Source organism: Andrena cerasifolii, chromosome 10, assembly GCF_050908995.1.
Source record: "Andrena cerasifolii isolate SP2316 chromosome 10, iyAndCera1_principal, whole genome shotgun sequence".
Classification (NCBI taxonomy): domain Eukaryota; kingdom Metazoa; phylum Arthropoda; class Insecta; order Hymenoptera; family Andrenidae; genus Andrena; species Andrena cerasifolii.
Window position 1 is genome coordinate 6,322,452 of NC_135127.1, and position 22,775 is coordinate 6,345,226.

A 22,775-nucleotide genomic window follows, 5' to 3' on the forward strand; every position below is an offset into this window, starting at 1 on the left:
ATAGTCCTCGAAAATAAAAATTCCATTTTTTTGTTCGCCTTCGATTAATAAAAAGTGTTCTAGAAGCAGTTCTTAAACACAAAAAGTGTTCTTAAACTTTCAAAATTTGAGGGAAAAAGTTTTTTTTAGTTTTTCGAACTTTTTTCGAAAACCGTTTGTCGCACGAGAAAAAGTAATAGAACATAAAAGATGCTCCTTGTCCGGATCTACAACTTTTGCTTGACATATTTTTTTATTTAACTAATAACTTGGAGGATATTATATAAAATCGACTTCGCGAGCTGTTAAATAATGATTTAAATGTTTAAGGGCCCAGGGTCACCCTTTCCCGTCATCCGATCGAGCTCAAACTTTACACGAATTTTATATTAATTATTTGGTACTATTCTGGAGGGTGCCCCGAAGAAAATTCAAAAGTCGAAAATAAGAGCCACCCTTCTGCACGCACGCGTTCCGGCGATCGGTTTAGCTATTTAAGTATGAAAGAAGCGAGGCCAGACAAAACTTAGAATGGCAGAATTATTAATGGAATTATTATGCTCGCAGTTAACACACGTATATCGTCGATAGCAACTGGTAGCCGAACGCTGCGACGCATTTATTGCCCGTCGATCTCCAGAAACGCCGGGGAATAGATGCGCCGTTAGGCGCTGCGCCACACCGATTAGCTTTTAAATTTCAAATCGCAGCAGCAACTGCATCAAATTGTCTCCTATTAAAAGTGTCATGGCCACGGTAGCACGCAGACGAGCGGGGAAATCAGCCGGGTTACCAAACGTGTGCGTGCGTGCGTGCGTGCGTGCGCGAGCTAGCTACTCGCCTGCTTGCGTCGCGTTTGCGCGAATGCGCGGCAACCGGAGCATCTCGTTCGGAATTCATTCCCAGCGCGTAGAATTACGAAGAATCGGAAATGATTTGCCGATCGAGAAGCCGGTCGACTAATATCTACGCAATGACGTTACGCTCGAATCGGATTCCAGCCGGTGACGAATAATCGGAGCGGCGGCCGAGCTTTCGGGAAAGCGAGTTCGATCGGAGCGCGCGTGTTCCGGGAACCCGCCGAGGCGCTCTTAAATTGCATTCTAGAAGAGCGGAGTTCCGCGAAGAAAAGTCGGAACGTAGCGGGGCAAGGAGATCGATAAAACTCGCATGTAAGAATGCATTAAGCCGATCTATGACCGTAAGACAAAGCAATGCGAGCGAAACAGGTTCCGGGGAGCCGAACGTGTACCTGGGGCAGCCCTGTATACACGTATTCCGTGGTTTTACGAAATGAGCAAGCGTTCGCTCTAAAGATAGAAGTTGATGTCTTCGAGTAACGCAACACGTAGCCTCTAAATCAGGGGACGGGGACAAACCGAAAGCGGAACCGTGCAATCTCTCGATCGTTTGGAGGAGTATGCGAAATCTGAGCGGCCGACCGTCAGAGCCCGTCCCGCGCAGGGACGGGTTCGCTTCTCGGGACCAACTTTCAACTTTTAACTTTCAACTTTCGACACTTTTCATGCATCTGATTCCGCGCGGTCTACTGGCGCGACGCATATACATTCCCTCGCGCACACGAAATTGGAGCACGCTGGGGTCACACCGATCCCTACGCGTCGTTTCTCCGAATTCTGCCGGCTCGGACGTGCAGATCCGAGATGCGCAGGTTGCTCGCTGACGTTTACCTTCTCTCCTCGCGCGACATTCGACTTTCTCGCGACTCCGAAACTTTTGCGGCTTGGCGGGCAAAGCGTGGAGGTCGCTGGCAAAAGCCGCGCAATTTGGACCAGCGAGCGCGGGCTCGCGTCGAGGAAACGGCTGGACGTCGGCGGCGGTAACAGTGGCAACAGCAACGACAACAACAACAACAACGATAGAGAGTCGCGGTGTGCAATGGTGCAGAGTTTCGCGATTCTCTCGATGACTGGTCGTAGGAAAGAGCAGTTGGTTGGTGTGCGAGCAAATACTCGTAACTCGCGCACTCGTAGAGGACGGTGGCACACCGGAGCTGGAGTGACCGTGCGTGTGCGGTTCGTCGTGGAGGACGGTGGCAGTGACGGAGGTAATGATAGTGGCCGTGGTTAGTGGTAGTAGCGTCGATGCGACGACGACGGCGGCAGCGACGACGATGACGACGGCGGCGAGGCTGGTGGTAGTGGTGGTGGATGGTGGTGGTGGTGGTGGTGAGAAAAGGAAGGTCGCGTGTGTTGGTAGCGCGGACGGTAGGTGCACTGTTGGGAGGTGGTGGTGGTGGTAGTAGTAGTAGTTATAGTAGTAGTAGTAGTAGCGACGCTCGCGAGTCGGTGGTGAGGAGGATGATGGTGGTGGTGGCGTGGCGGTGGTGGTGGTGGTGGTGGTGGTGTTGTCGGTGGTGGGACGAAGATGGTGGGGTGGTTGGATGGCGGCGCTCCTAGCGCGCAAGCCGCACCGTCCGACGCGGATGCAGTTACGGGAGCGCAGCGCGACCCAATGCAACTCGACGAACGTCGCATATCCGGAGCCGGATCAAACGTCGAGGCCTGGGCAAGTGGTGCGTATGCGTGTGTCGCCTCATCTCCCTCTCGCCTGTGCGCCCGTCGAACGCGCTAGAGAAGAACGGGGGAGTGACAGGAAAAGACGGAAGCAACAAGGGACAGTCCGGAGAGAAGAAACCAGCACCAACTAAGGAAACGTCGCTGGTGTTTTCGTCGGCCTTGAGTACGCGCGCATTGTCGCGAACAAGCCGGGAACGAGACAGAGAAGGAAACGGAAGGAAGAGTGTGGAAGCGGCGCGCACAGAGCTGGAAGGAAACGCGATCGTCGCGAAGAAGCTCCCACGGAACCGAGGGAAAATAAGGGATCGTTGTTTCGCCCCGTCGTACAAGACGTGTCGTGTCGTTCGCCGCCGTTGTCGTTGTCGCCGCTGTTGCTGCTGCTGCTGCTGCTTTTGTTCTGCTTCTATTGTTGTGTTGTGCTCGCGGTCCGCGATTCGCGGCGGTTCACGGTTCGCGGTTCACCGTTCGCGATTGATACACCTCGCGTCAACCTCTGCCCCGTTCTCCCGTGTTTACGCCGCGAACAGGAGGGACCAGCAGCGGCCACGGAAGGGAACAGGATCCAGGATCACGATCACGGGTGGACGCGCGAGCCGGTCAGTGTTTGGCCGATCCTCGTGGTCGCCGCGATCGTAGGAACGTGGTGAATCGCGGTTCGATAGCGATCGCACGAGAACGCCCGAAGGAGCGCCGGTGGAATCGCGCGCGTCCAATTTCCCGTCGCTCGAGCCTCTGGTGAATCGAAATTGTCAAGCACGGAAACGGAAACGGAAAACTGAAAGAAAAAAGGGAGGTCGAGAAGAGTGCAAAGTGCAGAGTGGAGAGTGGAGAGTGGAGAGTGCATAGAGCAGAGAGAAGAGAGGAGCGGTGGCACCCCCGAGGATCAGGAGGATCGGGACGATTGGGAGGATTGGGAGGATCGAACGGAGGAGAGCAACAGGCTCCTTGCGTGGAAGGAAGACTGTGGAGGGGAGCCGGTACAACTGGAGAGTTCGGTGCAACCGTTGCGTCGATTCCATTTCGTTAGTTCGCGCTCGCTGAATCTCCTTTTTCGCACGCGTGCCGGTGGGTCTACGATCTAACCCCGGGGACCTTGCCGGTTCGCGGTCGGTCGCCTGTGCTCCGTTCGTTTCATTGTCCGGTTGCATTCTGCACGGTGCGTGAAAGGAAAATCGACGCGGGACCGACGCGCGGCAGCAAGCGGTTCGCCGAGGAAAATGTCGAGGAAGATGATGCTGGTGGAGCGCGGCTACCGGCTCGACGCGAGCGTGCCGAGCCGCCTCCAACGACTCTGAGAGGAAGGAGCGCATCCGTCGATCGTCACCAGCCACGAACCAGCAAGTGCAGCCCCGTGATTCTTCCCATCGCGAGAAAGTGAGTACCGGCGTTCTTTTACTCCGTTGTTCCGCGGGAACGTCGGAAAACACCGGCAGAAAACACCCGTAAAGAGAACGAATCGACTAAATAGCGCGCGTACGTTCACATGCGTGCGTGCGTGCGTGCGTGCGAGAGCGCGCGAGCACACACCGAGAGGGAAGAAAAGAGGGGGCCACACTGTAGGGGGAGGGGGGAGACACACACAGAGAGAGAGAGAGAGAGAGAGAGAGAGACGGAGAGAGGAGGACGTTAGCTAGCGAGCAACAGAGAGGTAGGGAGAGAGGGAGGCAAAGAGAGAAAGAATCGTGGGAAGGGGTCGAAGGGAAGGAGGAAAAGATCGGGGGGAAAGGGAGGGAGAGAGAGGGAGATAAAGAGAGAGAGAGACGGAAAGAGGAGTGCCCTCGCGCGCGCGTGTGTGTGTGTGTGCATCGAACGAGCGTGTGCACGTGTCATCGTATGCGACTCTAGGTGCGTGAGGGAGAACGAGAGGGAGAGAGAAAGAGAGACGAGGCTAGCACTCGGGACACGGAGAGGAGAGGCCAAAGGGAGGGAGATCGACAGGCCACAAGACGGACTAGAGTGCTTCTTAGACACCAAAATGGCCGAAAAGACTGCGCGCTCTGTTGAGCGAGACGCGCTGCGTTTCCTCTTTCCCTGCCCTCGGCTTTCCTCGCCGCGGTGCGAGCGTCGTGATTATCGTCCTGCTCCGAATCTCCAAGGCAACCCTTCGGAAAAGTTGTCGATTCCCCATGGCTGCTCCGTTTTTCGAACCTCCGTCGCACCTCGGCCACTACCTACTTAAGCCTCCTCCCGGCGCTGTCGGTGTTATCGGTGTTATCGGTGTTTCGTCTACGAACGTCCGTCCGCCTTTCGGCGTCGAAACGACTCGGCTCTCTCGACTAACGAGTGACCTCGTTAGGTTCACTGGAGCCGGCCTTACGTCGCGTCCGTTACCTTCTTCTCCCTCGGGGGTTCTTTGGTTTCGATGTGTCTGGCCGACGCTGTTCGCCCAGGCGTCCCGCAGGACCACCGAAATATCCTGCCGCGTCCCACGGAAGCAAGAGACGTCTGGTTCCGACGAAACGACCACCGGCGTCGGCACTTTGCGCGACGAGAACTGCTCGGCCCAGGCGAAATAGCACCGGCCACCGTAGACCACCGGCTGTCCGCCTCGTTATTCGACGAATACCGGTCCTCCCGTCGCACCGCCGCACCTCCGCCGAGAGCACTCGGCTCTCGCTAAATAATCGCGATATTCGTGGCATCCGCGGTATTCGGGGGACGGATTGGGCACGGGCAGGCGATTGCGAAAGTGTACGCAACCCGTCACGTGTTCCACACGCAGGGGAACCTGTCGCTCCGGAACTCGCGGCGACCGGTACGCCCCGAGCCTGCGTTTCCAACATCCAAGGGCAACCGAAACGCAAAAGTCGTGGGTGGTGCTGGCGCTCGAGCGAAAACGACGCGATGCAACAGCGAGCACGGAACGGGAGCGATCGATTTATCTTTCCGCGAATCGTGCGACCTTTGCTGATCGACCGAATAGGTACACGGCGGCTCCATCTTCGTTCCGAAGAGGCAATCCGATTCGCCGTATGATTCCTCTATACTTGGAACAGAGATCGTGACATTGAGGAATAGGAAAAAAAAAAAAATCACGCGTCGACAGTGTTGTCTAGGCAGACTCATCAAGCCGTGATTCAGCTAGCGGGACGACTCATTCTTAACCTCGAATTCGCGACGATAAAGCTCGCCGGTCGCTTCTTGATAAATGGACGCGCGAGCGCCGCGGCGTTCCTCCGGAAATAGCGAACGTTCGCGTTTATGTCGGCGTAACGATTCGCCGGGCGCTTAAGGAAGTCATTTATTGGCGCGATAACTTGGTGAAATTAACACCTGTCGGTGGGAATCCGCGCGATCACGTGCCCGGATCGAGAGTAGGTAAACGAAAGAAGGTTCAAGTTCAGTCGCGAGCGACTCGCAAGGAGCGTGTAGGGTAATTGTGGGACAGTTGCCGCAGCTTACGCAAAACTGTCACCGTGTGTAAATTTTGCAGCGAAAATTTCCTCCAAGGATACGTATTATTAGTTGAACATCTTGTCCTACTACTGGCATTAAAGAAAATCCAAATTTTAATATTTGTCACCCTTAAAAAATTGAAACTAAAAACATCCATTTTTTAGGAGAGATGCCGCACGTGCGGGAGTGGTGCCGCATTTTGAAAAAAAAACGTTTAATTTTCCATTTAAACTTGTTAATTTTAACTTTTTATTTAAAAAAAAAATGGTAAAAGCAAAGTGAAATGAAACATCTTTTTAATTTATACAGTTATAAAATATCTACAATAAAATTGGAAAAATAAATAGGTGCAGTTATTATTTCTGTTTTTCTAAATTTAATTGTCTTTTCTTCTTCCTTCCACATTCATTACACATAAAATAAAAGTAAAATGTGAAAAAGAGTAAAGAGCCCACAAATATGTTTGGATTATCAGATTTGCCATTAAAAAATAAATAATTTGCCTTGAGATATCAAGGTATCTATTTTGAGACACTCTTTTTGTATGTTTAACATTAAAAGCATCGTTTAGTCGACTTAGGTACCTTCCGATACAGTGCGCATAAAAGTGCGGCATCTATCCCAAATGCCCGGAAGAGACGCCGCACTTTCGCATTTCCAAGTGCTATGTCGAATATGACCTATTCTGGCCGAGAAATATTCCACAGAGTTCCTTTAACGTGTTACAAAAGTTATATCACGAAAAACTATGAATTTTTAACTACTACGATAGCAAAAATAACCTCGACGTATAATTATCGAGGGAAACTGCGGTAGGCTTACCTCGAAAAACAGCAAAACCTTTGAAAGTAATAATGCAAACGCGTTCTCGCTTATTAATCTAACCTAAACGAGCCGCCTAAAGCAAATAAAAACGACAGTGCTGTATTTTACTACCGGTAACCCTGAAATACCAAAGGTGCGGCATCTCTCCCGCAATTACCCATACGTGACGTATGCACGTATGTACACGTTTGATCCGCGATCGCGGCGAGGATCCGTGACACGTTATTAGCGTCATCAAACATCACGACGCATCCACTTTGTCTTCCCTTTGTTTATTGTCCAGCGGGTCTCGCGCAGCGGTGAAATTATCTCCGAATTCTGGCGAAAATGTCGCGCGAAGAACTGGCGATTATTCGGGCAATTTCATGGAAGCTGTATTTCCAGAGCATATCCGCGCGATTTTCGAGGATATGTCACGAGCCGTCGGGCCGTGACGTGAAAAAATTTGCGAATCAGAATCTCGCGGAAAAACTCGCCGCGCACGTGCAGGTACGTGTGTATCCGAAGTCACGTGTGTCAGGATGTCCAGAGTTATCGAGTTCCAGTTCTTTTTTCTCTCACCCGTCTCGGTCTCTGCCCCCCGTTCGCGACGATCGAGAAAGTTCACGCGTTTCATTGACAGTCCGCCGTTTTCAATCGCTGGCCAATTCAAATGCAAACCACCCGACGTAGGTGGACGATACCGCGATATTCCGGGCTGTAAAAACGGCGCGCGTGCCCGCCGAGAATTTCGCCCGAGCCTGGCCGGTGGCCACTATCGAAATCCAAATGGGAATTCGTCACGGCCGGGGAATACGGGGCAGGGGGCCAGGAACAAAGCTACGATTTCTCAAGAAACCTTTCGCAAGCGAATTACGCGGATAATATCGCGCGGGAAGACGCGACTGCTCGATTTTAATTGTAAAACCGAATCGCCGGCCGATCCGCCATATCGAAAGTATACACAAAGGATCATTGGAGAGCAACGTCGGATTGTGCAAACGATTGTCGCAACTGTATCAAATAATGGCGGATTTGCATACCGCGCTCGCTATGCACGTGACAATTATTCATGTAATCCGTTGTCATCCTAGGCCTGCTATATTCGTATGATAATAACCAATATGAAATTCGCTTCGCGCGTTCACACTGGACGACATGGGACGCCCGCGGATCGTGTGGAGCATCTTTAAATTCCGAAATGAACGTATTTCCATCGTAATATCTTTCGACGCCGCAGAGATCCCGATCCACGGCCTGCCCATCTCCCTTCGACTTTTCTCCATTGTTCGTTACGTTACGCGAGATTGGAGCGTGGGCGGAAGTTGGCGAAAAATCAATATCGAGCGTACCTACTCTCTATTGCAAATAGATGCGAGCTTTAGCTACGGCTTGCACCGTGGATCGCGTACCGTTTGCGCCGAGGTCGTTTGGAAATCCCTCGAGTCACCGGCCGCTAATTTTCAGTCCCGTAGTTGACGACCAAGTTACGATCGCCCGGCAGCCTAGCATCTTGCTTTAGAAAGCAGAAATTTGCCTTATTTAGTAGGTTAAACTAGAAAATTCGGTTTGACCTCGATTTAGAACGACAGGCATAGCGTGTCAAAGTCCTTAAGTACCTAACGGCGAGAGGTTTCCATCGGGGGCCTTCAGCCCGACTTCCTCCGATCTCGGCCGCTCGAAAATACCGAGCAAACTCACATGTGTACCTGTTCACGGATATCGATGCAATCAAATTATCCAGGGAACTTTCCGCCCGAGCAAAGTTGAATAATCGCGCGTTAACAGATCAACTACGCGGCAGGTAATAGGCGGTAGCAACTAGGAAACACATTTTATCCAAGGGTTATTCAATGATAAAAGTAAACGGCGATAATCTGCTGTGAAAATCATTACCGAAACCCGGATGATTCGTGGGCGAGTGGATCGATGACCATCGCCAGTATTTTCCAATCGAAAGTATGCAGATAGTGGGGAATGAAAGAATGATGGGCTGTCGACGTGTCGTTTCAGGCCCTCCGCAAACGGACTGCGGATATTAAATGCAGCAGAATTTTACAGGTCGCGTAAAATCGGAAGTCAGGATTTTTACGTAAAATAAACATCGGCGTGGCCCGCTCGAAATAACGATAATTAAATTCGAACGAATCGTAATGGACCTTTTTCATTTTAATGCTCCGCGCGGAAACAAAATGTGCGCCTGAAGTGCCCTTTCGAATATTTGCATCCCGTGAAATTCCATGGAACAATACGCGGTCGCGAAAATGCACGTGAAAAATTAACACAACCAATTTGCCGCGCGCCACAGTTAATTCTGTTACGCTTCGTCACATAAATTCGCCGGAAAACCACCGATACCGGCGGCATTTAATTTCAACAATGGAATCGCTGTATCCTGTAAAACGTGTAAGTATTACCCGATACGCTCGTAATTTCGAGGGATCGTTTATAATTTTTGTTGCCCGGCGTAGCGGCCCGAAAATATAGCGCGTAAAAAGCGGCCAGAGATAAAGCGCGTCGGCGTGCGCGAAACAAATACGCAGGTACATGGCTGGTCTACGAGGCAGCTGCTAGAAAAGCGGCGGGACTTTTTATATTCCAAAAATATCCTGGCCCGCAGAAAGGCTCGTGCATGACCGCGCGCGGCCCGTTTGCACTTTGCAAAAACTCCGGTTAGATGTGGGGTATAAAAAAAAAAAAGAAGGGATAAACGAAGTAGGTATGTCCGTTGCGTTTAAGCGCAAACCTTTGGTTTCTAAGCCCGGCCGAGCAACAGGTTGCGCCATTGTGACAACTTGAAAACTCCGTTTCCACGAATATTTTCCAAAAAATTTTCCCTCGCCGGCGCGGCAGAATTTTCCCTCCCGAGTGTCGCACGCGCGCGCGAACCACCGCGCGGACAATTGCTCCTCATTGTTTCCACGGGTCGCCAATTTTTCCACTTCCCGCCTGTACTTGATGACGCTGACGAAAGAATTCCAATTGCGCAAAAGCTTTTCAATTGGCAAGAACGACCGGAGTAACCCGTGCGTCCACCTTTCCCCGCCGCACGCACGCCGTTCAAGGACTTTAATGATTATTACCTACTCCTGGACAGCCGGCCGCACCGTCTGTACACGGTCTGTTCAACACCTGTATGCCACCGATACCCGTGTCAGACACCGATACCCTTTGTCACGCGCGGGAAAAGTTTGCCCGTTTTCCAAGGGGCTTTCGGCACGACCGGCGACCAAGCCCCGAGAGAATCGAAGCAACATTGCTCGCCGATCGGCACGTGGGTCGAAATCGACCCACTTGGCAGCGTCGATCTCTGCAACCTTCTCCGAATGCTGCGTGCACACCGCCGGCAGCTCGCCGACGAAACTACGAAACAGAAGTGGCTCTTTCGCTCGCCGCTAAACGAGCGTGCATGCATATGCATATGTATACGCGTAGAATGCAAATTCGCTCGCGTGAAATAAACCAGTCCGCGTAATCCTGAATCGCTGTGAGCACGGCGGAACGTCGCAACGTCGCGTCGGTAGGCAGGCAGCAAAGAAAACGGAGTGAAGGAGAAACAGAGCGAGCAGGGCTGCTTGAAAAACGGGCCCGAGAAAACGTATCGAGGGAGAGGAGAAAGGCTGGGACGCGTGCGCCTCGTGAGCCTCGTGAGCCTCGTGAGCCTCGTGAGATGCATCGGCGGCGGCGTCGCGACGCTCGAGGATCACGCTGCTTAGCGGCGCTGCCACGCACACGTTCTCTCCTCTGCACGTGGATTCGTGGTCGTGCGGGCGACACGGCGCACCGTTTAACTGCGGTGACATTCGAAATACTTGGCCTGCAGGCAGAGCCGACGAGCGTAGGATACGCGGAACGGCAAAGAAGAAGGGTGCCGGCGAGCAGACGCGGAGGGGCATACGCAAGCTCGCGATCGTGTGTTGCTTATGCGCTTTTATATACGCGCATGCAGGGGACACACGCGCGCGATCGGGCTCGAGCGCGCGAGCTAGCAAAATGGCTGGCAGATTTAGACTTACGTAACGACTCCATGTGCCGAATGACGAGGCGGCCCGGCAACTGGGTCCCAGCTACTTTTCTTTCGCGACATCCCCGGCCACGTGGTGGGGAATCCGCTGGAAATCCACGTCGATTGCTCGCGGTCGCCATAGCCGGCGTAGTCGCCATCGTCGTCCATGCCCGGCGACGATAAATCGCGCGCGCATATATCGCTTTTATAATCCGGGAACCGCAAAGTTGCGACGCCCGCACGGCGAATTTAGATCAACCAGTCGCCTCGAGGGTCAGCGTATTAACACTTACGTAACGTCTTTACGTGTCAAAGACGATACCAACTATGTATCTTTAATATCGTCCGCCAAAGCAGCGGTACAAATGCCACAGCTCCTCGTCCTTTGTTCATTGCGGCCGGCTCTTTCGAGCCACCACTCGCTTTGCGGCTACTATATGCACACCTATGTACACACAGGTATTATATTTACGTAGATACGCTACTCTGTATGGAGAAAAGCGTCGCGCGACGAAAAGCGTTCGACTCCGAGCGGAATTGGAAAAGTGGTCGGCAGATTTAAGCTTGCGTAACCTCACGTGTCCCGCCTAGGCAAGGAAGGTGTCCTCCACTGAAAGTCTTCTTCGAGCTATTTTTAGCCGCGGCTCGAATCGGGTATACGAAATGTTAATTAGCCCTCGGAAGCGTATGGATCGGTTACGCGCGAAATCCAAAGCGGCAGGCTCATAGGCGGTGCCGATCGATCGGCCAAAGATTCCCGGCGTTCCTCGAATTCGGCTTCCGATCCGCCTGCCTGGGTCCCAGCTATCGTTCCTTCCACCCGTCTCCGCGATGCCTAAAAACTTGCAGCGAGCGAGGAAAGTAGGTAGCTACGACAGAGCCTCCCATCGGCTACGTCGTACCATTAGATACGGCAGGATGCGCATCTAGATGGGAATACAGATCGTGCCGTGCCGTCTTGGTCTTCGGATCGGTGCTGCATTTATTCATGGACCATGTCCAGAAAGGGGGAAACGTAAAAATAAACGTTCCCGGCGTTCGTCGCGGACGCTCAACGTCCTCCCGACCACTCCCCACCCCCCATCCCCTGGATTAATTAATAGGCGAGGAAATGGGGTATCGATTGTTCTTAAAATCGGACGGGGCTAGGCGCGACCAGGGTCTCGCCTTCGCGGCGGTAGGACGCGAATGACTCATTCCAAGATCATGTGGAACCCCTTCGCTCGAATCGTATACGGAGACGACATTGATAGCGATCCGGAATCTGTTAAGGTCGACGAATATGTTTGTCAAAGTTTCGACGCGTAAATCGAGCGGATCGATTCTGGCGTCGATAACGGTATCTCGCTCGCGGTGAATAAACGAGCCTCAACAGTTGCAGCGATATTGTCGCCGCTCGTATTCGACCGCTCACGTGCGAATTCGTCGCTCGGCGCATTCATGGATACAAGCGCGCGCGGTAAACCTACGTTTCGCTCGTTTTCACAGCGAAAACTTCGACACGCCGAACGTGACTGCGTCTCAGCCATTCAGCAGACCGCGAAAAACCCGATAAATTTCAGAAGCCCCACGCTCCTCCCGAGGGGAAAGAGCGGGGTCGACTTTGACCCGCGTCAACGTCGCCTGGGTTATCTGCTTAGTCGCTCTATAGACTAGCCGATGGGCCAACACCCCACTGATATTGATAATGACGAAATTCAGGCCAATAAGCGACCGTGATACCGATCATATTCGAGGATACGCCGCTTTCCTTTTCGATTAACTTGCACCCCTCCTTGTCCCCGCCCGCCAGTCGGGTTCCCGTTGTTCGAAATACCTCGTATTAAGATGTTATCGTCGGTGACGTAAGTGTCGGACTCAAGTGCAGGCACTGCAACACTCCGACAGCTGCTCCACCAATTTCGACGCTTTTCACTGGCTCGTGTCACCGTGTAACCACACCGAGCAGCCCCGGACGTGATCAATGCCGTTTAATTAATCGCTCTAGCAATGCAATTCCGTTCCTATCGATGGTCATCTGTGAAATTTAATGGAAAAATCGCGCTTGACGCTCCTATAACTTGCTTGTAATTCGCTTCGTCGAGGTAGCTTTTCTATTACAGATTATACGGAGCATGGTAACCGTTCCGTAAGCTTCGAGTGCAACGGACGTTCGTCAGCCGTAAAGCAGCGTTTACTAATTATCGCAGCTGCCATTGACACGCGCTTAATAACAGGACACCGAAATATCCTCGAGTAACTCTCCTCGTAGAAACGAGTAAAATTCGATCCAGGGATCCTGTCGGCTCGGCGAGGGTTTATTAGACTGGCACGCCGGCGATTTCGAAGGATTTACACGTACGGTCGATCTATCCCGTTCGCGGGATCGGTGATCGGTAGATGCTCCCCCGAGGAGCACGAAAGCTGCTCGGTAGCCGGCGTAAAACGCGTTGCTACGGCATCTATTACTTTTACTGCGCGTCGTATATGCTGAACGCTCCCAACTTGTTTCCGCGCGGTCTCCGAGCCGCTAAATTGGCAATGAACGTTTATGCAAATCAGCCGGAGCACGAAATGGCACGGCTGGAAACGGGGGAAAAACAGGTCGAGTCGAATTCGAGCGTGATTTTTTTCATTTAAAGCTCGGGCGTTTCTGTGGCAATATCCATAATCGACGGTTCGTTATCGTCCTCGAATGGAGCACGAATTATGTCGTTATTCCTGCACTTGTCACGCCACGAAAATTTCATTAGCCTCCCTCGGAGAACGAGCCCTAAATTATCCGTACCCCGGTGCAGATTAACCGTCGCTGGGTGATCATCGCGACGGCCACACGCTCGAGTGGAAAAATCTGTGGCAACGAAACGAACGTACGCGAATCGTGGACGAAGTCGATTATAGGTTGCACTTCTCCAGCGGCGAGGCGAGGCGAGGCTGAGCAGTGCCGCCCTCGTATTTTCCTTCCTACGATTCCACATACGTTCCACTCACGGCCGCCACACGGACGCGACGCGTCGCAGCTGCTTTTTTATCGATTCTAAAGCCTTGCACCTCGGCGTCACCTCAAAATTCTCCGAGCGCAAAGCGAAAATCAATTAGCCTTCCCTTCTATCGCGTTTCTAACTCCGAATCGATTGCCTCTGACCTCGCGAATAAATTCATCTATCGACGAGTTTTGCGGGAATAGAAAGAGTCGAGGAAGAGGCATACGATACGATACCTACCGTGTACCAAGTTTCGAGGGTGAAAGCAACAATTCTTCGCGGAGTTCCGTCCCGATTATACTCGCCTGCCGAGACGAGCATCGCGTCGATACCATGACCGTCGTCGCAGTCGACGTCTGCGTCTCGTCCTCGGCTGAATCGCGTGCATCTCGACGGACTCGTGGTGCATCGCGGCCGCATGTGCATGTGCATGTGCACGCGCATGCCGGGCGTGTGTGATCCGGAGTAGCGCGAAAGATGGTGAAAAAGAGTAGGGGAGAAGGAGAGGTGCATGTTTTTGCGTCGGGCAGTAATGCACGCAAGTGCATTTTGTCGGACAAGCTGCGACGAGCCGAGAACGTCCCCATTCTAGTTCTCGCCCATCTATGTATATACTACATCGCTATAAGTTTACGTAACCGCACGAAACCTGTCAGCTGACATTTTGGTGCTAACCAATGGCGACTATTGTCCTTCTCCTTCTGCGCCTCCTCGGTTCGCTTCTGTCGCTTAACTGGTCGCCTCAATTTCTAGCATTCCAGGCGACCCGCGCCGCGGAGATGTCTGTCGTTCTCTAAACACAGTCCACGATACGGGCGGGCATCAATGACACACATTCGAGCAGCAACGGTCTCTCCCAGAGAGACAGTCGAGCGGGGAAACCTCTCGGCTACGGTCAACCGAAAATGTGTCCGATAGTTCGGGGAGAAATTTAGGCTACGAACGGTGCTTTTGAGTAGAAGATAGTATGCCATTCACGCGACGAATCTATTCGTTTTTCCTTTCTCCACCCCCGTCTCTTTGCTCGCCGTTTTTCCTTCGCCTCGAACAATGCAATTGTAAGCGATATCACGGCGAAGAACGAGCCGGGACTATCTCCGGTCTTCGGAGGATGTCCGTCGTTCCCTCTGTTCATTGATACAGTGTTTACGAAACCGTCGAAGGGAGATATTACGAAGTTATTATATTTCGCCGCGAGTAGACTTTGTCTCCCCGGCGAAATTCAACAATAAGCTCGTTATCGTGGAGCTACTTGGCAAAAAGAACGGTGCGCCAACGATCGTGGTCGTCTACGAAGAATCACGCGAGCCTGCTCTTGCCACGCGTACCGAAATGCGCGAGGTGAACAAAAGAACGCGATGCGATTCGAAAGACGCTAGCGCTGCCCGAAAATATAGGTATGTATCACGTTACTACGTAATGTCCCTATCGGCGTGTCGCACGATCTATTGTTCGCGAAACAATGGAGAAGACAGAATTTCGTGAAGATTGCCGCTCGGTATTGACATGACAGGGAGCAGTCGCGCGAATGCAACGAGTTTTCCAAACTCGTTCTTGAGAGAGGCATTATTCGATACGCGCACGGTAAAATTCACCTTCGTCCAGCGGCGTGACGTGTACGAACAGCGTGCCGGAGTCAACAAGTTGTTCAGCCGGACCACCCCTTCCCCCAACTAAATCCCACTTCCTATAATTAATAAACGTCATGTATCGTGGCAGTGCCGAGCAATTTAGATCACAGCCGATGCGTCGCATCAAGACCTCTCGTCCGCGCTGTTGATTTTCAAAGCGTATTTCAATTTTTGTTTCTCCCCTTCGTTATACCTATATTGATTCCCGTCTCGCGCCTTTTATTTACCAGTCAATTACATTCGCCTCGATTTTATTGGCCGTCTTGCAGCTGACGTTTTATCGCTGGCGCGCGTTTTGTCGATTTTGTGTCCGGATCGTCGGCCTCGCGACGCGCCGCGTCGTCTCGACGCGAGACGAGGCGCTGCGTGGCCGCTATTATTATTCTGTTTTCCGGGTGAAAGAGGATCCGTCGCAACGGGGGGGAAAATTTTTGAATCACGCCGGGGAAAAAGGAGCCCGGGCGAAGCAGCTGTTATACACGCGAGCGTAGTCGTTTCGCGTGGAAATTGTAGCTGGTCTTGGCGTAGCATTCCGCTCTTATACCCCAGCCCCTAGACACCGGGTCAACGTCCTTCGGCCTTTCGACTCGAACCACCACCACCGAAGGAAATATTAATTTCAAGGTTTTTGTCGAGCTTCCCTCGCGCATCCTTCCCCCGATATTGGCAAAAGCGGCGCCGCGGAAGAGATCACGGCGAGCCGGGACATTAATTTGCGATGTCGTAAACAAGACGGCTGGTTGTCGATACTTTTAATAAAATGCTGGTAATTAAATTGCGCGGGGATCGGTAATGGTCGCGCTGGTCCACGGATCGAAGGACGTGGTTGGAGTGCCGCGACGCGCCGCGCCGCGAACCCGAGCAGTCGGCTGAAAGGTAATATCGAGCTCGTATTTTAGGTGGACGACGAGGGTAGGTGGGTGGTGGTCGAGAGCAGAGGCGGGCGGAGGAATCGCAGCTCCGCCAGGTGGGGTCGTAGGGGAAAGAAACAAAAAAGGGCCGGTGGAAACAAAAAGTAAGCCGCGCGTCTTTGGGCACTACTACTGTATTAGTTAACCCCCCACTACCCCCGGCTGCCCGCTCGCGACAACTCGTCCCCACCGCCCCACCTCGCCCGACCCTCCTCCCCGCCGCCCTTTTCCTTTCTCTTCCTCTTCCATCTTCCCTGTCTTTTCTCACCCCCGCGCACCCCTGCACCCGACTGCTCCAGCTTCCTATCTCCTCGTTTCTGAAATTTTTGAATATCCGATCAATAGGTAGCTGCTCGCAGGAAAAAACGTGGCCGGCTGGTGGGGAGGTATCGGTGTCGGTGGAACTTCGCCACCGCCACCACCCCTATCCTCACGATTCGTCACGCTCTTCGAGACGAGACTTATCCGTTTTTCCTCCAGAGAACGTCCTGCCGATCGCTACTCCCCTCGATTAATTGCCAGCCAGGGTGCACCGGTGGAATATCGCATCGTATCGTTCGATAAATGCTGCACTCACGACAGATCGACATTTGTCTCCGGCTACCCGTTCCTTTGTACTTTATCTTTAGCTGGTATCGACAACGAGGCGGTGGGTATAGAAACGCGGTGGATTGGTCGTGGTCTCTTTAAAAATTCCCTATCCAATTCACGGTATAAGGTACTCCGCTATTTCGAGGAGAGGCGCGCACGAACGTTCTCATGAAAAAATTATTTTTCACAAGCTCCCCGGTCTCGGCGATGCAGGCGCGCGCGCGGCCACTCCGCCGACGGACGTATCTCGGATGGCACGCGAATGTGCAAGTAACCAAACCATCTGCCACCCTTCCATGCTCTAGACTCTAGCTGGTTATATGTATATCCGTATGCCAGGCCGGGGGCAATAATTCAGTGGTAAGACGGGAGAATTGGTGGCTATAATCTAGGCGAATCCTTACGTCGGTCGGGTTCCATGCACGGTTCAAAGCATCGCGGTCCGCTCGTTACACGGGAAATCCACTGTACGTACGGGACATTCCATGCGAACTCGGACAGATTTCGCAGTAAGTTTTCGTAGATTGCTGAAATTTGAATGTGTTGTAGACTTTAGTGACGTTTAAACGTACCTCAAAGGATTTTTCGAAATTTTGAAAAATGGCGATTTTACAGCTGTTTGAAGTTAAGTGCTAACTTTTTTTCAATACATTATAGCTATGGAAGTAGTAAACGGATGGAGATGAGCTTTACGGTGCTTATAGAGAAGGCATTGAAGTTTTAAGAAAAAATTATTTCAGTTTAAACAAAAAAAAATTGAACCATTTTTGTGCAATTATTTTAAACAAATGCAGTTTTTAACATCGGGTGCGATTTTAAAAATCTGAAAAAGGAGAATATAGTTCTATGCTTTCCCTTGATGGACAAATTTTCAAAAATATGGACCTTTTAAAATTGGCCCTGTAAAAATTGCCGAAAGTTGACGCTGCGTCGCCCAGCACCGCGGTACTCGTAGCGGCCAAGCGGCTGTACCTGATATTCTTATACAGGATTCTCGAAAATGGTAACAAATTATTTGAGAAAAAACTGAAGGAGGAAAACTCTTACTGTTTTTTATATCCAACATAATACAGTATCTCAATTTTTGGGGTTCGCAATATTTTCCTCGAAACGAGGGTGACTTTTAGTTTTTTAAATGGAATGTTATATATTTGATTACCCAATATGAAAGCGACTGCCAAGACAAATTCAACCATATGGTATACTGTGACCTTCAAGGCCACACAAGGTTGGGAATGAAAGAAAGAAACGCAATCTCCTAGATTAAAATAATTGCACAAAAATGGTTAAAAATATTTTTTTTTAAACTGAAATAATCTTTTCTTAAAACTTCAATGTCTTCTCTATAAGCACCGTAAAGCTCATATCCATCCGTTTACTACTTCCGTAGCTATAATATATTGAAAAAAAGTTAGCACTTAACTTCAAACAGCTGTAAAATCGCCATTTTTCAAAATTTCGAAAAATCCTTTGAGGTACGTTTAAATATCACTAAAGACTGCAACATATTCAAATTTCAGCAATCTACGAAAACTTACCTCGAAATCTGTCCGAGTTCGCATGGAATGTCCCGCGCGTATGTACATGCAGGTATGCCAGCCTAGAGAACCAATCGATACGTAATTGTCTTTAGCTTTTGCAGCTTTTGCGCCTTTCCGATAGACCAGCAACTACTAACTGGTATGTACTAGTTGGGTCGAAGACGGCCGCCGAGACCAATTCCAAGAGCTCGCCGAGATTCATTAGCCGCCGACGACAGTGTGGAACCAGAGCGATTTGCTCGGCGGTGTTAAACGCGTTAACAATTTCTCGAACGGTGATGGAATAATAAAAAATGTCGCGCGCATGATGGTATTCCGCGGTACGGAGCAGGGGTGTCGGGTGGGCACTTTGAAAGTTTCAGCGGCGTTTCGTCGCCGAAGCCACGCATTTTCATTTACCAAAAACGCCGAGTATAATAAGGAGGGGTTAGATAAAAGTAAGCGTCAAAGCGGTAGAGAAACGAGCGAGTGCGAGTACGAGACTCTCCCTCCCTCCCTGCCTCGTTCCCTCTGTTTGGAGGGGTCTCCGGAAAACGAACCTACGAAACACGAACGAGCCGTGGTGCAGCGGTGCGAGTGCAATGACTGCAGCGGCTGGAACCATGTCGAACGCGCGCTTTTCATACCACCAGCCATCCAGTCATCGTCTTTGCGTTGGGGTTCCAGGCCAGGGGTTGGGCGTGGGTTGGGGGGGGGGAGGGTGGGTGAGCATGTTTCGAAGCGTTTTATAATTGAGACCGTGCCGGAACGGAACGAAACGGAACGGGGGAGAGGCGCGCACAGTCTCGCCGGAGGACGGGGGATCGATAGCATTTTTTTCGGGGTAGGAACCCAGACGTACGTAGCGAAGGTGGTCGAGGAGAAGGGGCTCGAACCGTGTGACATATCCACCACGCAGGGACTGATATAGCGAGTCGCCGCGACGCGACGCGAGGAGCACATACGAGAGGGAACCGCTGTTCCCTCGACAGAGAGGCGAGAAAACAGAGCAGAAGAGAGCGGAAGAGAGCGGAAGAGAGCGGAAGAGAGCGGAGCGGAGGAGAGAACAGGGAAAGGGAGAGAGAGAGGGATGAAGAGTGGGTCTGGAGGGTCGCTCCGGCGAGCTTGCTTTTCGACAAAGAGGCGACGACGCTTTTTTATAATTGCGTTTTTAATTTGATGGATTCTTTGACGCATTTCGTCGTATACTCGGGCGTGTGCGCAACAGCGAACGACAGAACGAGGAAGGAGGATAGCCGGCTGGAAAGGAGACGAGAGAAGCTGGGGTGCGAGAGAAGGAGAGAGAGAGAAAGAGAGAGAGGAGAGAGAGAGAGAGAGAAGGAACGTACGCGTATATGGAAGTGTTGGCATATGTGTACCGGGGAGAGGGGCGGAGAGAAAGAAGGAAAGAAAGGAAGAAAGTGGGAAAGAGCGCGATGTGCGGGATGAGGAGAGAGGGATATGACGCCGGGCGACCACGAGTTTTTTTTTTCTGGCCCAGCACGGAGCTCTCTTTCCCTCTAGCCACTCTTTCGCAATCCGTGTAACGCACACATCTTCGTCTTCGTCGCACCGAGCTTTCCACGCGTACGTGGCGTACGCGTTTACTTGCTTTTCCTTCTTCCTTCGCCCCGTTATATCCAATTTCGTCCCTCTCCCCCCTCTCTCTCTCTCTCTCGCACCCTGGTGGTAGTCGAAGGGTCGCCCGACTAAATTAATTTCAATTGCGCTCCCCGGAGGTATTTCCGTCAGGCTAGATTTCCGCCGTCGTTCCCTTAGATTTTTCGCCCTGTCGTAGGAAGACTGACGCATCCCGCCTTCTTCCCCGTCAGATTGTTGGCCGCATCAAAGGAAAGTAAGATTGAGTAACCGCTGGCTTCCCTGCGCGCGATTGAGAAAGGATACGGGACCCGGTCGTACCTGTATTTAAAATATCTTTAAAAGCGTGCACCGTGGAAAAGGACAACTCGCGGCGAATCGCAATCTATGCACCGCGGACGGCGATAATGCGCTCAGAATTTCCAGCGACGCGATACGGATTTAGACCTAAATCCGGCGTGCCGACGTGCGGTGACCTCATTTGCCGATGTTTAAGGATCAGCCGGGGCAAACAAAGCGATTCGAGAGGGCTGATCCGATGACGTATGGAAGTGGCAGAAAATTAGATCCCCTCTAGCTCATTAATGATCGCTCGGACGTGAAATGGCTTTCGCGATAATATAATCGGTCGCTCGAGATCGATCCTCCATCTTCACTTGCCAATGGCGAGGCCGCGCAGCGGCCTGCCGTAACTTTATTCGGCTTTCGTTGCGAAAACCGGCGCGATACGCAGCGCCAGCTTTAAGCACGCGTATTTAATCGAGTAATATGAGCAGTCGCTCGCTTTCGAGTTTTTTCGAATAGCGGTGAAGAGCGCACGAACGAAGCGAAACGCTTTTTATTGCATTTCCCGGCGTGGAATCCCAGCTGGAAATTGCGTCCAGCGAAACGTTTTGTTTTACAACGTTTTCATCATCTTTTTCTCTCTCTCTCTCTCTCTCTCTCTCCCTCGCCCTCTACGATGCGCTCGGTCACACCGATGGTCCCGCTGCCTTCGCTCGCCAGATTTTTTACGCTCTTTTTATCCCCCCGGCTCGGTTTCACAGAGGTCATCATTACGATGATCGGGGCCAAATCGAGTCGAAAACTCAGATTATCGCATTGGCGCGGGCAGAAACTTTCAGTTCGTTCGATCGCGTTTCCACCGTTCCGCCGAATCAAATTAATTCAATCGCGATTGCACTTTTCGCTATTTGTTCGTCGCCGGCGCGCCAAACTGATACGTTGACGATGGAAATATCAACCCCCGTCCCATCGACCTGTCGCGAAAATCCTCCGTATCTGTCGCGTATCTATGTGTGTACCTCTGCCATCTCTCTTTCGGCTCTCGAAATTCGTTACGAAAATCGTGGCTCCGCCTGTGCAGCCGTAAATCTGCGAGGCAAGGCGCTTCCGTGCGCAATCTGGGGCGTGATCGACGGTCGAGAAGTCAACGTTCGAGGGTGGTTAGAGCGCGATGCCGTCGTAAGAGATACAGGCTAAATCTCACGGCCGGCGTTTTATACGAGGTGGAAGATGGCGTCTGAAACGTAAGGGGTCGTATCCCTTTTACGCTCGGAATCGGTGCGAGCTGCAAGAGACTCGACCAAGGTGTCCAAAGCGTGCTGGCGTGGAAGAGAGAAGAAGAGACCGAGAGGCCGTGCGACCGAGGGAATAAGAAAAAGGAGTGTACCGACAGGGGAGAGAGAGGCGAGAGAAACGGGAGCCTAAATTTAGTAGACATCCAAAGTATAGTCATGGAAGCGTGTAAAGGGAAGGAGAGAGGGCGAGTTGGAGGAGAAACGACGAGGAGGATATCACGGTGGCGAGGAGACGTACGGAGAAGGGGGTGGGGTAACTCTGTGCTTTGGTGGCAACGGTTTAGGGTAGCAAAAGGAGGATACCAGAGGGTGGAAGCGGCGGTGAGTGGGAGGAGGGGTGGTGCAGAACGAACTGTTGCTTCCCCGAGAGCCATGTCGTGCTGCTACTTCTAACGCAGGATTCTCGAGAGCCCCCAAACAGGATTTAAGCGTTCTCGCCGGCCACGAGGACTATCCCTTTCAGTATTCCATACAGTTTCTCTGAAAAATCCGTTTCGCGTCCTCCCTTTATCCTCCGACGCGTTCCCGTCCCAACGATAACCCTCCTAACCCTTTCCGAGCCAAAGTAGGTACTTTGAAACGCGTTGCGTATCGGAAACAAGGGAGCAGAAGGGGAAGGCAAGCTAGCTGGACAAATATCGCGGACGCCGCTGTGAATTACGCGACAACTAATTGTAAGAAACCGTGGTGATTAAGAAACAAGTCGCTACGGTAAATACATTCTGTGAAACGCAAAATATCTATTATTCATCCAAATTTATTGTATCGCCTTCAAAGTAGGCCCCTTTCGAAATAATACACTTATGCCAACGAAGAACCCAATCATCGAAACATTTTTTCAACGCATTTTTTCGAATCAACTTCAGTACTCGCCGCGAATTCTCTATTATGTCATCTATCGACTGAAAACGGGTGCCTCGAGTTTTGGAAAAAGAAAAAAGTCGGCCGGAGCCATATCAGGGGAATACGGTGGCTGCTCGATAAGATTTCTTGAGTTTTTGGCCAGAAATTCGTTCGCAATAATAGCCTCGTGAGATGGTGCGTTATCGTGGTGCAAAATCCATGAGTTTTCTTTCCACAAATCTGGTCTTTTTCGACGAATTTGCTCTCTGAAACGCCGCATAACGCTCGGATAATATTCTTTATTTACTGTCTAACCTTGCGGCAAGAATTCCGAGTGCAGAACACCGCGGTAATCGAAAATAAAACTGTCAACATCACCTTCGCTTTTGATCGACTTTGACGTGCTTTTTTC

The 22,775-nt window shown here is 51.5% G+C and overlaps 1 protein-coding gene and 1 long non-coding RNA gene across 5 annotated transcripts in view; one reads left to right on the top strand and one right to left on the bottom strand.

The window, feature by feature from the left end:
• The window catches only part of LOC143374037 (uncharacterized), a 135,755-nt gene that overhangs the window by 97,650 nt on the left and 15,330 nt on the right, over positions 1–22,775 (bottom strand). The window lies entirely within an intron of this gene.
• Positions 1–22,775, top strand: part of Eip93f (Ecdysone-induced protein 93F) — a 73,573-nt gene that overhangs the window by 13,747 nt on the left and 37,051 nt on the right. For 2 of the 4 annotated variants that reach the window (XM_076821779.1, XM_076821780.1), the window contains exon 1: positions 2,354–3,893. The exons of 1 other annotated variant lie outside the window; for it this stretch is intronic. The gene's annotated coding sequence lies outside the window, so the exon portion shown is untranslated. Of the gene's footprint in view, positions 1–2,353; positions 3,894–22,775 lie in introns of those variants that run through there. One more of the 4 variants, XM_076821777.1, reaches the window with a different exon arrangement.